This window comes from Carcharodon carcharias, chromosome 16, assembly GCF_017639515.1.
Source record: "Carcharodon carcharias isolate sCarCar2 chromosome 16, sCarCar2.pri, whole genome shotgun sequence".
In the NCBI taxonomy this organism is placed as follows: domain Eukaryota; kingdom Metazoa; phylum Chordata; class Chondrichthyes; order Lamniformes; family Lamnidae; genus Carcharodon; species Carcharodon carcharias.
The window spans coordinates 5,915,598-5,929,893 of record NC_054482.1 but is presented as its reverse complement, the minus strand read 5'-3'; the positions used below and the strand labels follow the sequence as shown (position 1 = coordinate 5,929,893).

General features: G+C 39.4%; 1 protein-coding gene across 6 annotated transcripts in view; it reads right to left on the bottom strand.

Annotated features, from left to right (window-relative positions):
* nek7 (NIMA-related kinase 7) overlaps window positions 1-14,296 on the bottom strand; it is a 196,794-nt gene that overhangs the window by 116,839 nt on the left and 65,659 nt on the right. The gene's annotated exons all lie outside the window — the stretch shown is intronic.

The window sequence follows — 14,296 nt, the reverse complement described above, 5'->3', positions numbered from 1 at the left end:
GACTACATGCACATTGCTTAATAGGTACCGTATGTTAACTCTGAGATACATCACAACCAGAAGGGATTCCACACTCTCAACATCTATACGCAAATCATACAGGTAAATGCCCAGAATCCTGGCAACAATCATGATGCCTTCATTTTGTGGCAGCCCGCTATACCATGTTAAGCCACCATGACAAACCAGAGGATGCTAATGGGCCACAGGACAATCCACTGATCAAATGGCTCATGACTCCAGTGTGCAATCCACACAAATGGGTCGGCATGCATATAACAAGAGCCATATGAAACGTGACACACTAGACCCACTGAGGTGCTTAAAGAACACTTCCTCCGCTTGGATAACTCTGCAGGAGCAACGCAGCGCTCCGAGAACGTGTCAAGATTCATCATGGTTTGCCTCAGAGCACAACCTCACCAGCATGAGCGCACAAACATTGTCACCAGCCAAACTGCAACCAGCCAAAAAGGATGCAAACCAATATATCCCCTTTCTGGCTGAACTGTCCATGATTTACACATGCTGCTATGATACCAGTGAGTACAATCCCAATTTCTCATTCACCAACATTCCCTCACCTTACCTTTTACTGACCATCGTAACATCCACTTGGCCACAATGCCACCATAACACCAAACATCACAAACCAAATTTCTAAATCTAAATATGCCGTACTGCATAGAAAAGTCAACTAAACACCCTTGTGCATTCTCTTGGTCTCTCTCTACCAGTGACTTAGCCTGTCCTAGTGCTCCTATCCCAGTGGCTTCAGCATGGCCAGTGGAAGGCTGCTGACTTTAAGTGTGGGAGTTGAAAAGGTGGCTTTGCAGGACACCCTCTGACCCCAGAAGGCCCGACTTGACTGTACCATCTTGGCATGGGCAGCAATAGTCTGGGTTGATTGTCCGACAGGCAACAGCAAGGGAACAGGCTGAGTGGGAAAGCAAATCCTGTATTCCTGAGAGAGGACTGCAATTTCTTTGTTCTGGAGCCAATGCTACTCCCCTGGGGTACAATGTGTTGGAGGACAGACTGCTGGACTGCTTTGAGGTGCCATACCGACCTTTAAACACTAATATCCACAGTTATGATGACAGCAGATTGACCCTATGTGGCACCAGGTTCAACTTGCACAAGAACAGTCTGTGCTTGTATGGCTTCAAGTCTGAGCTTCCCCTGCGGCATCCAGACATTGGGTGGTTTCTACTTGTGCTGCAGTTGAAGCTGAGATGTTGGTCATCAGAGGGTCCATCATGGATGGATCATTATACATCACTTTCTACTGCTAGAGAGTGAAGTGTCTCAGTTGAAACTTCATGGGCAATTCCCACATGGCTGGGAGATTGCCCCTTGAATTGGCAGAGGGAAAATCTAAAGAGTCTTATGCATGCCTTTAAATGAATGAACCAAAGTAATTATCCCTAAGTAATTAACAATCACAATGCAGTGTGAATTCTGAAAAACTAGGGTCCACTTTCACACGAGGTATATAAAATTATGTCTTTTTAGCCCAAAAATCATGGGATCAACTTTTACACAAGTATATACAGTATTTATGAGTTCATGCAAAAAAGGCAATATTTGTCACATGAAGAATTATTGGTCGGTGATTGAAGTAATGAATAGGTTGAAGGCACATGAAAGCACTATGGAAAAGTAAAGACCATCGCTTTCAGCCAGGCCACCCCTACAACATGTTAAGGCTTTGCAAGCCATTTACTGGCACATGCGGACACAGTCCTAGTATCTGAGCTCCTTGTTGTGAATTACTTCAAACCATTCTTCAAAAGGTCAAAAGCATATGTTTGTCATTACTCTTCCAAGAATGCTGACTTGGTAACAGACTATCACACCTGCAATAATCTTGATTGAACTGCTGTTGGGCACTTGAATAAAATTCACATAATTACCAAGCTACCAGTCAATTATTATTTTCAAAATTATTGAAGTAGTAGAGAAAGGTTCAAATCTTATCTACGAAAGTCAAAAGAAAGCATGTGATTCAGATTTACTTTTGTATTGGAAGTCAAAGGATAGCACAACTGTCACCAAAGCGATGCTTAGATACTAGAGATGCTAGCCCAGAAGCATTTTATCAGGACATATTTTCAGTGTAACAGGCAATGTATTCTCACCTCACAGGTTAATAATACAACCAACATATGTTCAGAAACCAGCTTGTTTTAAAGAACTGCCATTGATCCAATGGCAAGAGACCGTAGCCACTGTAATCCGAGTAGGATACCAAATCTTATTCCATTTCAAAAGCTTACAGCACTTTATCCACAACTGCTCGCATAAGCAGCATCCAGTTTGGACAGCTGTTAATTTTATCTAAAGTTCACTGTTCTACCAAGCACGGTATGCTTGGGCAGGGGGCATGCAAAATAAATTTACATGTTGCAATATGAAGAGAAACTGTTTCTTTGTTTAGCAGTTAAGTGGCAAACCTGATCAAAAAAATCAATACTCAGCCAGAAACAAACTCCTAACTTTAATTTAAAGACAACAGGCAACACTTGGAAACACTTCTCAAAAAGATTAACATATACTTGGCATCAACTGCAATATGTAGCATCAGGTGATGCACCTGGTATCATCTGAACATTTTATAACCATTAATTTGGTCATTTCCACTGATAAATAGATTGATGAAGTCAAATTACACTACTATCTGGATTCAACATTTCTGCATTAGGAATGAGCTGTGCATTACACACATGCTACCTCCAAGTCAAGACTCATTTTCTGCATCATTATGGCACAGCAAACCTTCTGTACTTTTCACTTCATTTTAATCTGTTCCCAGAACATTCTTTCAACTGTTACCAAAAAATGCAGCTATCAACTTGTGACTGGAGAAGTTATATTCCATTTTTATGATATCTATTTTGCAAACGCTTTTGGTATTTTGATAGTGGATTCCAGAATTCCATCCATTTTTCCAGAAAACTATGAACCGTGAGACTGGCTAATTATCATCCATTTCCTCCAAAATGTCTTCCTCACAAGGTAACTGACTAAACACAGAATATGCTTCAGGCTATAATTGGACACCTACATTCACAACACTCTCTTACATTTTTGCATATTAGCATTACGTGTCACTCCAGCTGTTCCCATGAACAGTTAGAAATCTCTGTTGTCCAAACACAGTAATCTTTTCCTGGCTCTGCCCTACATTTTAAGTAGGGTTTACTGCCCACCCCTAGTGTGAGTTGAGAGTTGGAAGGGACCTCGTGAATTGGCAGGGGAATACAGGGTGCAGATCCCACCATCTTCCCACCTGGACACCAATTGAGACCTTAAGTGGGCAATTAATGTCCACTTAAGGGCCTCATTGCACCGCTGCTGAGTAGGAGACCTGCCATGAGTGGGCGGGGAGAAAACCGCTCAGCAAATACTGTCAAGTTTACCTGCAGCCTATTTTAGTGGAAGGGGGTCGGGGTGTCCATTGTGCAAAGGCACTCTGCCTGACCGAGGGACCTGACTTCAGCAAGGACTGGGCCCACTGAGAATTCAATACAATTATAATTAAGATGAAAGGAATAGTTAAAAAGGGTTAATAACCCTTATAAGCAGTTTTTGATTCTATTCAAATGTCTGTCACAAACTGAGAAACAAAGTTCTTGATAATTGTGCTATAAACTCAGTCTTTCAATTACCAACTCAAGCATCTTCAGTTGATCTGTAATGAGATTTGTCTTTTAACCAAAACAATTCACTACTAATATCTCCTGGAAATTGTTTTTGCCATTTCCAAATAATCTGGCAACATTTCATTCATAAACCTATTAAAACAGGAGGTAAACCGCACAATAAAAAAAGGGGACAAGTCTTTTTACTTCACATACACAGATCAAAATTAGATATCTTCACAATGGAAGAAAAAAGTTCTTTTAGATTCAAGGAATTGTGTTATCATGAACTAAACCAATCCAATTAACAATCAAAATAATATTTGAACATTCACGTCAGTAAGCAAACATCTCAGACTCAGTCTTAGATGGAGCATCTCAGTCTCACTACAATACATGCACTGGATTCGAATGACAAAAATTCATTCAGCTGAGGCATTTTCCCAAAGTCTTAGAGATGGCCTTCAATTCTATTCTTCCCAAGTTACAGTGCAAACCTTTTCCACATACAGACCAATTAAGAAACAACAAACAAGCATGAGTAAATTTCTACTGTACAAATGAGGGTTTTTCTAAGTTTAGCTATGGATGGAATAAAACTACTCAGCTGATTTATATAGGCACCCAATGTCTCACCTATGACTCCCCAGATGGAAGAGCAGCTGCTTTCACAGAGACAATGGAGTCAATCAAGTATTTGCATAATTCAAATGATTTACATTACTATCATTTCATGACCTAATCAGAAAGGGTTCATAGGTAAGTGGATATGGATTATATAGTTCATTGCATTTACAAGTGATGTCCTAATATAAAATATGGAAATTGGGGGCAAAATTTTGGAAAAAGAGAAATGTATTTACGAATTGAACATGGAAGTTTTGGACTGGATGCCATGTTGCTGTTGCTTGATTGTTGCGCCTCAGTACGCATTATTTTACTTCATCATTAAAACTTGTTTTTTCAAAGGATTTGCACCACAAGATAAAATAATATGATGGATAGGGGAGGCAGTGGTATAGTGGTATTATCAATGGACTAGTATTCCAGAGACCCAGGGTAATGCTCTGAGGACCCAAGTTTGAATCCCACCAGGGCACAAAAAAGTCTGATGATAACCACGCAACCATTGCCGATTGTCATAAAAACCTGTCTAGTTCACTAATGCTCTTTAGGAAGGAAATCGGCCAGCCTTACCTGGTTCAGGCCAATTGTGCTGGATGAAACATCTGTAGATCTCAGCCACCCATTGTCAAATTTTGCCAATCACGAGAACTATACTTATTTTGGTTCTTTTAAAATTACTAGGGACAAATTTATTCATCCCATGGACATGATTCTTATGGCACAGCTGATGGTAAATACTGAGTTGCTCAAATCCCAAAAGGAAACTTGAAACAACTGCCTCAACTTGTTTTACAATTTGTATAAATTTTGAGAGACACGCCTTGAATTCAGTAAAGGCCACCAAGTCTTGTAGATTTTTACAAAACCAGGTTAAACATTTATTAAGAAAAATGATTTTTAATCACATACATATGTCTACAAATTTCTACTATAACAACTTCTAAATCCCCTACTTAATCTGACTCCCAATTACACTTTTAAGGCAAAACTAAGGCACAAAGATTTTAAAAGACCGAGGCAAGGTGACACACAATACCCTGAACCAGTCGAATTCAAACTGAGTTTTCTTAACTTCAGTTCTTTGAACCAGCACCTTGAGGCATAGATGCTGAAGGTTTTTCACACTCATTAAATCCTAAAATACCTTCCCTTACACACAATCTTGGCTCCTTTATACATATTTTCCCCTTTGAATGCAAATTCCCATTGTTGGGAATGAGGCATGGATGAAGGTTTCAGCAACTGATGAGCAGAAGTAGGGATGGAGTCAGGCAATGTTAGAAGCAGAGGTTCTTGGTGATGGAATGGATGTGATCAGAAACTCATTGCAACACCAAATAAAACAAAGATTGCAAACAGTCTGGTTCAGCCTCAGACAGTCCCCAAGGAGAAGGATAAAATCAGCGGCTAGGTAATGGAGTTTAGGCAGGGATCAAAGGTATTGGCTTCAATTACATTCAGAGCGAAATTTCTGCTCATGTAGTACTGAATGTCAGACAAACAGTGTAACAAATCAGACAGTAGAGTGGGTCAGAAGAGGTACTTAGTGAGGTAGCACTGGGTGTCACTAGTGGAACCTGACATGTTTTCAGATCACTCACCAAGAGGCAACATGTAATGAAAAACAGAATGGGGCCAAGAATGGATTCTTACAAGGTTTCAGAGGTTATAGTACAGGAATCAAACGAGAAGCCACTGCAGGTGATACTCTGGCTACAATTGGATAGGTAAGAATTCAACCAGGTGTGGTCAGTCTCAACGAACAGAATAGAGGACGAAAGGTGCTGGAGGAGGATGTTGCAGTTATTGTGCAATGGTGCAACAACTGTGTTAAAGGCTGCACAGGTTGAGGGTCAAGCAGGGGCAGTTTGAAAATTTGATAATAGCCATTTCAATTGTGTAGGAGACAAAAGTTCGATTTAACTGAATCCAACATGGAATTTTGGGAGGCAACACATTCATTGACTTAAAGGGAAAGGGAGGTTGGAGATGGGGCAGTCAGTTTGCAAGAAGAGGGATCTTGGATAGGTTATCTGAGGAGAGGGTAATGACAGCAGATTTGAAGGGGCAGGAAACAGTAGCTGGGCAGAGAGTGAAAAATTTTAACAATATCTAAGATGGGATTCAGGAAGGGCAGTTGGGTAGTCAGCAATTTGATGAAAATCAGGGCAAGGGGGCTTGAGTCTCACGGATCATATGCCAAAGTGCAAGTCAAAATGCACAGTAAAACACAGTGCAAGAAAGTTCAGCAGATATAAACAACTAACATTATTAAAATATTTTGAAGAGAATAATCATGATTTCAGCCTTGAATAATGCAAAGTGAATACAATTTAATTTAAACTAAGGCTAATTATTTGCACAAAATGAGATAATGATATATTTGAACATTTTGGCTGCTCCACTTTCATGCAACATTAGCAACTACATAGTTTACTGAACAACGTTGAGAACCAATATTGATTATAGCCAGTTAGTAAACATTAGCATTTAGAACACTGTGCTGGTTAAGACATTTACACATAGAAATGAAAACATATCTATTAATATTACTTAACAGCTTGATTGGAAACCAGTCCTTAAATCTTTTGTTTACTAAATTACCTGAAGTTGCAACAAAATGAAATGCATTAAAAAATTAAAGCTAGATAAATGCACTTTTCACGAATTATCTCTGTAGTCAAGCCATTTTTGCTGATGGAAAGCTATATATCACACTGCTCTCTTCCTGTGTACCTTTCCATTTGAGCATCTCATACAAAACGCAAAAATTCAAGTATGCCATCCTATTTTCCAATTTCAAGAACAGTTTTGTTCAACATATCATGGCAAGTAGAGGTCAAGTTACTTTAAGGTATCAATGCTACAGCAGTGTAATACCCAGCTCCAGCAGATCATTATATTTTTTATTTAGCACTATTTATCAATTTAACTGCACTGCTCTATTACCTTCAAATATAACATGCCCATTCAAATATCAGTTGCTAAATATTGTTTAACAAAGATACAACTATTTTATTTATTCATGGATGTAGGCATCACTGGTTAGGCCAGCATTTATTGCCCATCCCTAATTGCCTTTGAATAGATGGTGGTAAGCTGCCTTCTTGAACTGCTGCAGTCCATGTGGTGTAGGTGCACCTACAATGCTGTTAGGGAGGGAGTTCCAGGATTTTGACCCAGCAACAGTGAAGAAACAGTGATATACTTCTCAGTCAGTATGGTAAGTAGCTTGGTGGGGAACTTCCAGGAGATGGTGTTCCCATGTGTCTGCTGACCTTGTCCTTCTAGATGGTAGCAGTTGTGGGTTTGAACGGTGCTGTCTAAGGAGCCTTGCTAAGGTCCTGCAGTGCATCTTGAAGATGGTATAGACTGCTGCCAGAGTGTTCCGGTGGTGGAGGGAGTGAATGTTTGTGAATGGGGTGCCAATCAAGCGGGCTGCTTTGTCCTGGATGGTATCAAGCTTCTTGAGTGTTGTTGGAGCTGCATTCATCCAGGCAAGTGGAGAGTATTCCATCACACTCCTGACCTGTGCCGTGTAGATGATGGACAAGCTTTGGGGAATCAGGAGGTGAGTTACTCACTGCAGGATTCCTAGCCTCTGAACTGCAACCACAGTATTTAAATGGCTAGTCCAGTTCAGTTTTAAGTCAATGGTAAACCCCAGAATGTTGTTAGTAGTGGATTCAGCGATGCTAATGCCATTAAATGTCAAGGGGCGATGGTTAGATTCCTTCTTGTTGGAGATTCAGTAACACAAATGAGAAAGCAAATGAAAAGAGTAATTTGCAATACCAGACTAGATTTGAAAAAAATGTATTAAGCCTACTTTAGTGTGATAGAAACATAGAAAATAGGAGCAGGAGTAGGCCATTTGGCCCTCCAAGCCTGCTCTACTATTCAATATGATCATGGTTGATCCACTATCTCAACACCATACTCCCACTCTCTGCCCATACCCTTTGACTTCATGTGTAGAAACCTATTTCCTTCTTAAATATATTCAGTGACTTGACCTCCACAGCTTTCTGTGGTAGAGAATTCCATCGGTTCACCACCCTCTAGGTGAAGAAATTTCTCTTTATCTCAGTCATAAATGGCCTACCCTATATCCTGAAACTGTGACCCCTTATTCCAAACCAACCCCCACCCCAGCCAGAGGAAACATCATCTTTGCATTCAGTCTGTCCAGCCCTATCAGAACTTGATATATTTCAATAAGATGAAATTAAACAGTAAGGTTAGGAATAACTGTAATCTCTAGAAATGGCAGGTTCACCTGGCAAAGTCAAGTTAACTTTCCACCATTTAAGCATCAACACACATTCTTAGGGAAACTATTACTTTCAAAGAACACAAAACTGTGACCATGAATAATTTCACCTCGACACATTAAGTTACCAAAACCAACCTCAAAATTTGATGCATTATCTCTCTTCAGTTGCTTCATTAATTCCTCCTTGTCAAATCCACCACCGCCACCCTATCACACTCTAACCCCCAAAAAGACACTGAAGCTCTGGACATCTGATAATATGCATTCCCACCAAATTAATATTTAGGCAATTTGAAAAGAAATCCATGTCATGTGAATCATTAGTTTGTCTCGCAATCATAATCTAATTATAATATGTACTCATTAGAAACTAACGAATCATTATGTCCGTGCCAACATGATGGGCATAAAAATATCAAGTTGCAGCTTGGACACTATATCACAATCTGTTCACTCTTAACCAGTGTGCATTATACTAATCAATCTTTGATTTCTAAAAAAAAGACTTGAATTCTTTGCAGCTACAGGCCACAGCATTTATTAGGTATTCCTGCTCAAAACAGAACCAAGTGCAGCAGGAACAGCCAAGTACCAAGTACAACAAAGTTCTGATGAAGAGTCATATGGACCCGAAACATTAACATCTTCACAGACGCTGTCAGACAGCAATTTTTGTTTTTGTTACAGCAATATACTGCACCTCCCCACATATTTCTCGACAGGTACAGCATAAAGCAGTTTAAACATGTGGTCAGGATATCCTGCCATACAAGTAGTTGACATATGCAGCAATTTTCTGCTTACCACCTGTTCCAATGTTTAGTGCTGTTCCCATGATCTTACAGACAGAAAAAAAACATATTTTATGTAGACTAAGGCAAGATGAAAATATTGCACATATTTCTTAAGCACAGCTTGCACACAGTGCAGTCAGAATTGGAATCCTAGTTACTGAACAGTAACCGGCTGTTTGGATGAATTAAAATTCTTAGCTTGCAGACTGCAAGCATATGGTACTTATTATCTTTAATTAAGTGATGCTGTTCATTTTGAACATGTACAAGACAATATTCACCAGGGTTTCAGGCCACAACGTGTACATTATAGTTAACAAGGCTTTATATCCAGCATGCGGAATACTCAAATTGCCTATAGTTCCCTGTTGCTTTCTCCACGGCAACATCTCAGCCAATCAGAGTAAATTTACCAACCAATCAGCACTTCTTTTCTCCTGTGGTATAAATTGTTGTCATCATTTGAAATTAGGCATTCTTGCATTTGTCCCGATGAGTGCAAAACAAAAAACTTCAGCGACATGTCTCTCTTTTCATCTACACCCAAACAGTAATTATGCTGTGTTTAGTAAAACAACACACCTCCTAATTCATTCTATTTCAAACTCCATATCCTTAAAGGCTTCTTCAAGTTTTACTTATTATAAAAACAATCAATTCAACAGTAGAGGTAACTTCGAAAGCATGATTGTAATGTTACAGACTTGTAGTATTGTGTGGAAAATGGAAAGGGTTCCATCGCTCTTGTGCAATCAGCAGCGGATATTCTATGAATAGTAGACCCATTCATTCAAAAATGCAAAATTAATTCTGATTAATTCTGTGGATTAGATGCATGCAGGTGCACAAATCTAACACCACTATCAGGAAAAGGTGGAGTGAGAAAGCAGAAAACTATATGCTAGTTAGTCTCATATCTGTCATTGGGAAGATGCTGGACTCCACCATAAAGGAGATAGTAGCAGGGCATTTAGAAAATAGTGAAGGTCAGGCAGAGCCAACATCATTTTGTGAAATAGAAATTGTGCTTGACTAATTTATTGGACTTCTCTGAGGATGTAACAAGCAATGTAGATAAAGGGGAATGAGCTGATGTAGTGTATTTGTAATTTCAAAAGGCATTCAATAAGGCGCCACATAAAAGGGTATTTCACAAGGCAAGAGCTCAGGATGTTGAAGATGATATATTAGCATGAATGGAGGTTTGGGTAACTAACAGGAAACAAAGTTAGGATAAATTTTCAAGCTGGCAAACAGTGCAGTGCACCAGGGATCAGTGCTGAGCCTTAACTATTTACTCCCTACATCAATGACTTGGATGAAGGGACATATTATATTGTAGCCAAATTTGCTGATGATACAAGGATAGACAGGAAAGCAAGCTGTGAGGAGGATACAAAGATCCACAAAAGGGATATAGATATTTTAAGTGAGTAGGCAAAAAAATTAGCAGATGGAGTGTAAGATAAGAAAATGTGAGGTTGTCCACACTGGCAGGAAGAAAACAAAAGCAGAATATTATTTAAATGAAGATAGATTATGGAATGCTGCATTATAGAATGATCTGGGTATCCTTGTACATAAATCACAAAAATGTTAGTATGCAGGTACAGCAAGTAATTGGGGGGGCAAATGGAATGTTGGCCTTTATTGCAAGGAAGGTGGACTATATGAAAAAAGGGAGTCTTGGACAGGGCACCATTGAGGCTGCACGTGGAGTACTCTTGTACAGTTTTGGTCTCGTAATTTAAGGAGTGATGTGTGTGTTTTTTGTGAATGAGGTCTGTGTTGCTGCATTCACTTTTTGCGTGTTGAGAAAATATATGTTTACTCCTTTTAAATTAAACCTATGAAAAAGCTGTCTTGCATATGTTCTTGAAAGTCTTAGCACTCAAGAAAAAAGTCACAGCGCTCAAGGGGTTAAAACACTTCTCTAAAGTACGTATTGTTGCGATCAGTCGAAAGGTGGGAAAATGGGGAAATTATCCCATATCTCTTATCCGTCCGTAATAGATACAACTCAGGCCATCGTTCAGTCAATCCTACTTGTGCTTGCACTTTAGTAGCGCTTTCCAATTCGTACCACTCAGAGGGTCAAGCAGAAGAGCAGGTAAGTCAAGGGCAAGGCAACCCAGACTAGGCTCATGTATATTCATGAAGGAAATAATAAGTGATGCAGAAAATAAGAATATACCTTAACAATTGAATTTTTTATTTTCTCTCAAATCTCATTTTAGTGCATTGGCTTTTTGAGTTCACTTAGCATTACATCAAAAATACTCACTCTGATTCACGGACCTGAAACACTATCTGTTTCTCTCCCCAAAGATGGTGCCAGATCTGCTGATTTATTTCCAGCATTTACTGTTTTTAATCACAAATTCTCCAACAAACTTGCACAGCTGAAAATTTTAAAGTTTTGGTGCAGTGCAATGTGAATGATTACTCAAATATTCTAACACCATTTCAGGAGTGGCTTTCACATTTTCTTCATCAACCTTCTCTAGTTAAAGATGATTTTCCTTTAACAAATGAATCTGCAGTTGTCTAAGTGTTAGCTAATTTTCCTGGATTAGTATTTCTAAAAGCTTTCCCACCATCTTGGTTAAGTTGACAGACATGTAGTTACTGGGCTAATTCTTACACTCTTTTTGAACAAGGATGTCGCATTTGCAATTCTCCAGTGCTCTGGCACCATGTCTGGATCAAAAGAGAATTGGAAACTATGGCCACCATCTCTGCAATTTCCACCCTTCCTTCCCTCAGCATCCTTGGATGCACCTCACCCAGTCCTCGTGACTTAACAACGTTAAGTACAGCCAAGCCTTTCTAATACCTCCTCTTTAATCAATTTTTAGCCCACCCAGCGTCTCAATTACCTATTTCACTATGGCTTCGGCAGCATCTTCTTCCTTGGTGAAGACAAATGGAAAGTACTCATTTAGTACCTCAAACATGCCTCTGCTTCCCTGCGTAAATTCCCTTCGTGCTCCTAAATTGGCCCCACCCATCCTCTTACTATACTTTTATGATTTATATGCATATAGGAGACTCTGGATTCCCTTTTATGTTAGCTATCTGTCTCTTCACATACCCTTCCCCTTCTCACTTTTCAACTAAACTGTTGTTGTTCAGCCTGGTTCTCACTTGTGTTATCAACTGGACATCTATCCTACAGACCTTTTCTCTGCTCCATCTTACTCTTGTTCTCTTTCATCATCCAGGGAGTTTTGGTTTGAACTACCCTACCTTTTCCCCTCATGAAAACGTGCGTTGACTATAACCAAACCATCTCCTCTTTAAAGGCGGCCCAGTGTTTCTTGACAGTTATGTCTGTCAATCTTTCATTCCAATTTCCCTGGGACAGATCATTCTCACCTAATAAAATCAGACATCCTTCTTTAGGATTTTAACTTTAGATTCCTCCTGTCCCTTTCCATAAATAACCTAAGCGTCATGATACTATTGTCATTGCTCCAGAAAAGTTTTTCTAAAACACAACTGATCCACCTCATTCCCCAGAACCAGCTGGGTTGCAAAATACTGATCAAGAAATTTTTCTTCCGACTTCAGAAGCTCTTTCCCCTCTCTGCCATTTACACCATCACTATTGCAGTCTTTATTCGGATAAATGAAAGTCCCACATTATCACTATTCTATAGTTTTTGCACCTCTAGTGTCCAAATTTGCTGCTCTATAATTTGTGGCCTATAGAATACATGGTAGTGCAATGGCACCTCTATTGTTTCTTAACTCAAACCAAACCCTCCAGGACATTCTGTCTCTCCAGCCCTGCAATGTGCTCCTTAATCATGAATCATCTTTCTTCTTTTTCCTTTCCTATTTTTTCCTGAAAACTTTGTATCCAGGAATATTAGTACCCAGTAGAGCCCAATTCTGAGCCAGGTCTCCATTATGGCCGCAGCATATTCCTATGCAGCTTTTTGCACCTATAGCTCACCAGCCTTTTTCCACAATTTGTGCATTTACATATAAGCTGTAATGATGTGGCAGATGATGTGTGCCTGGCGGATCAAATCCATGGGGGAAACTTGATCACGCGGTCACAACAATTTTGCAATTTGTATTTTATTTCGAGATGCGTGCCCTGAATTCAGTAGTACTAATTCCACCAAGACTCGAGATTTTTTTACAAAACTAAATTAAACATTTATTAACAAAAGATTTCAAGCACATACATAGGTCTACAAATCACTACTATAATAACTCCTAAAAACCCCCAATTAATTTGGCTCCCAGTTACACACCTGTTAAGGCAACGGTAAAATATAGATTTAAACAGATCCAGGCAAGTCAAACACAATACCCTGGACAGTAGAATTCAAAGTGGCTTTTCCCATTTTCGGTTTATGTAGACAGCATCTTAACGCACGAATACTGGAGGCTTTGCACACTTCTGTTAGATCTTACAATGCTTTCCTCTCTGACACATAGCCTCATTCTCCTTTATACATGTTTCTCCCCTTCAATGCATATTCCATTGTTCCCATATGTCTTTGGAACTTTACCTTTCTCATAATATAAATCTTTTCATAGTATTAGCACCATCAGCAACCTTTGGGAAAAATAAACACACTGCTTGGTGTAGCTTCTCTGGCTAGGTTTAACATCTTACCGCCTCTCTGAAATTCAAACTGCCCTGATTTATCTAAAAACGCAAATTCTCCTCACCTGACACTCCAAAACGTCAGCCATATTACGTAGTTAGCATTTCAAACCTAGTTTCTTTTGATGAATCAAAGCCTCCAATTCAATTAAATCCCACACAGACACAGAGAAACTATCCAAACCCCACTATTAACCTACTTTTACAATAAATCACAATATTGAGAATTATACTTTTGTGACAATGCACTGTAAACCTACTTTAGACGTCACTGCATGACATCTTAAGTTTGACCCCATGTAACACCGTCCTATTTCTTACTCTAGTG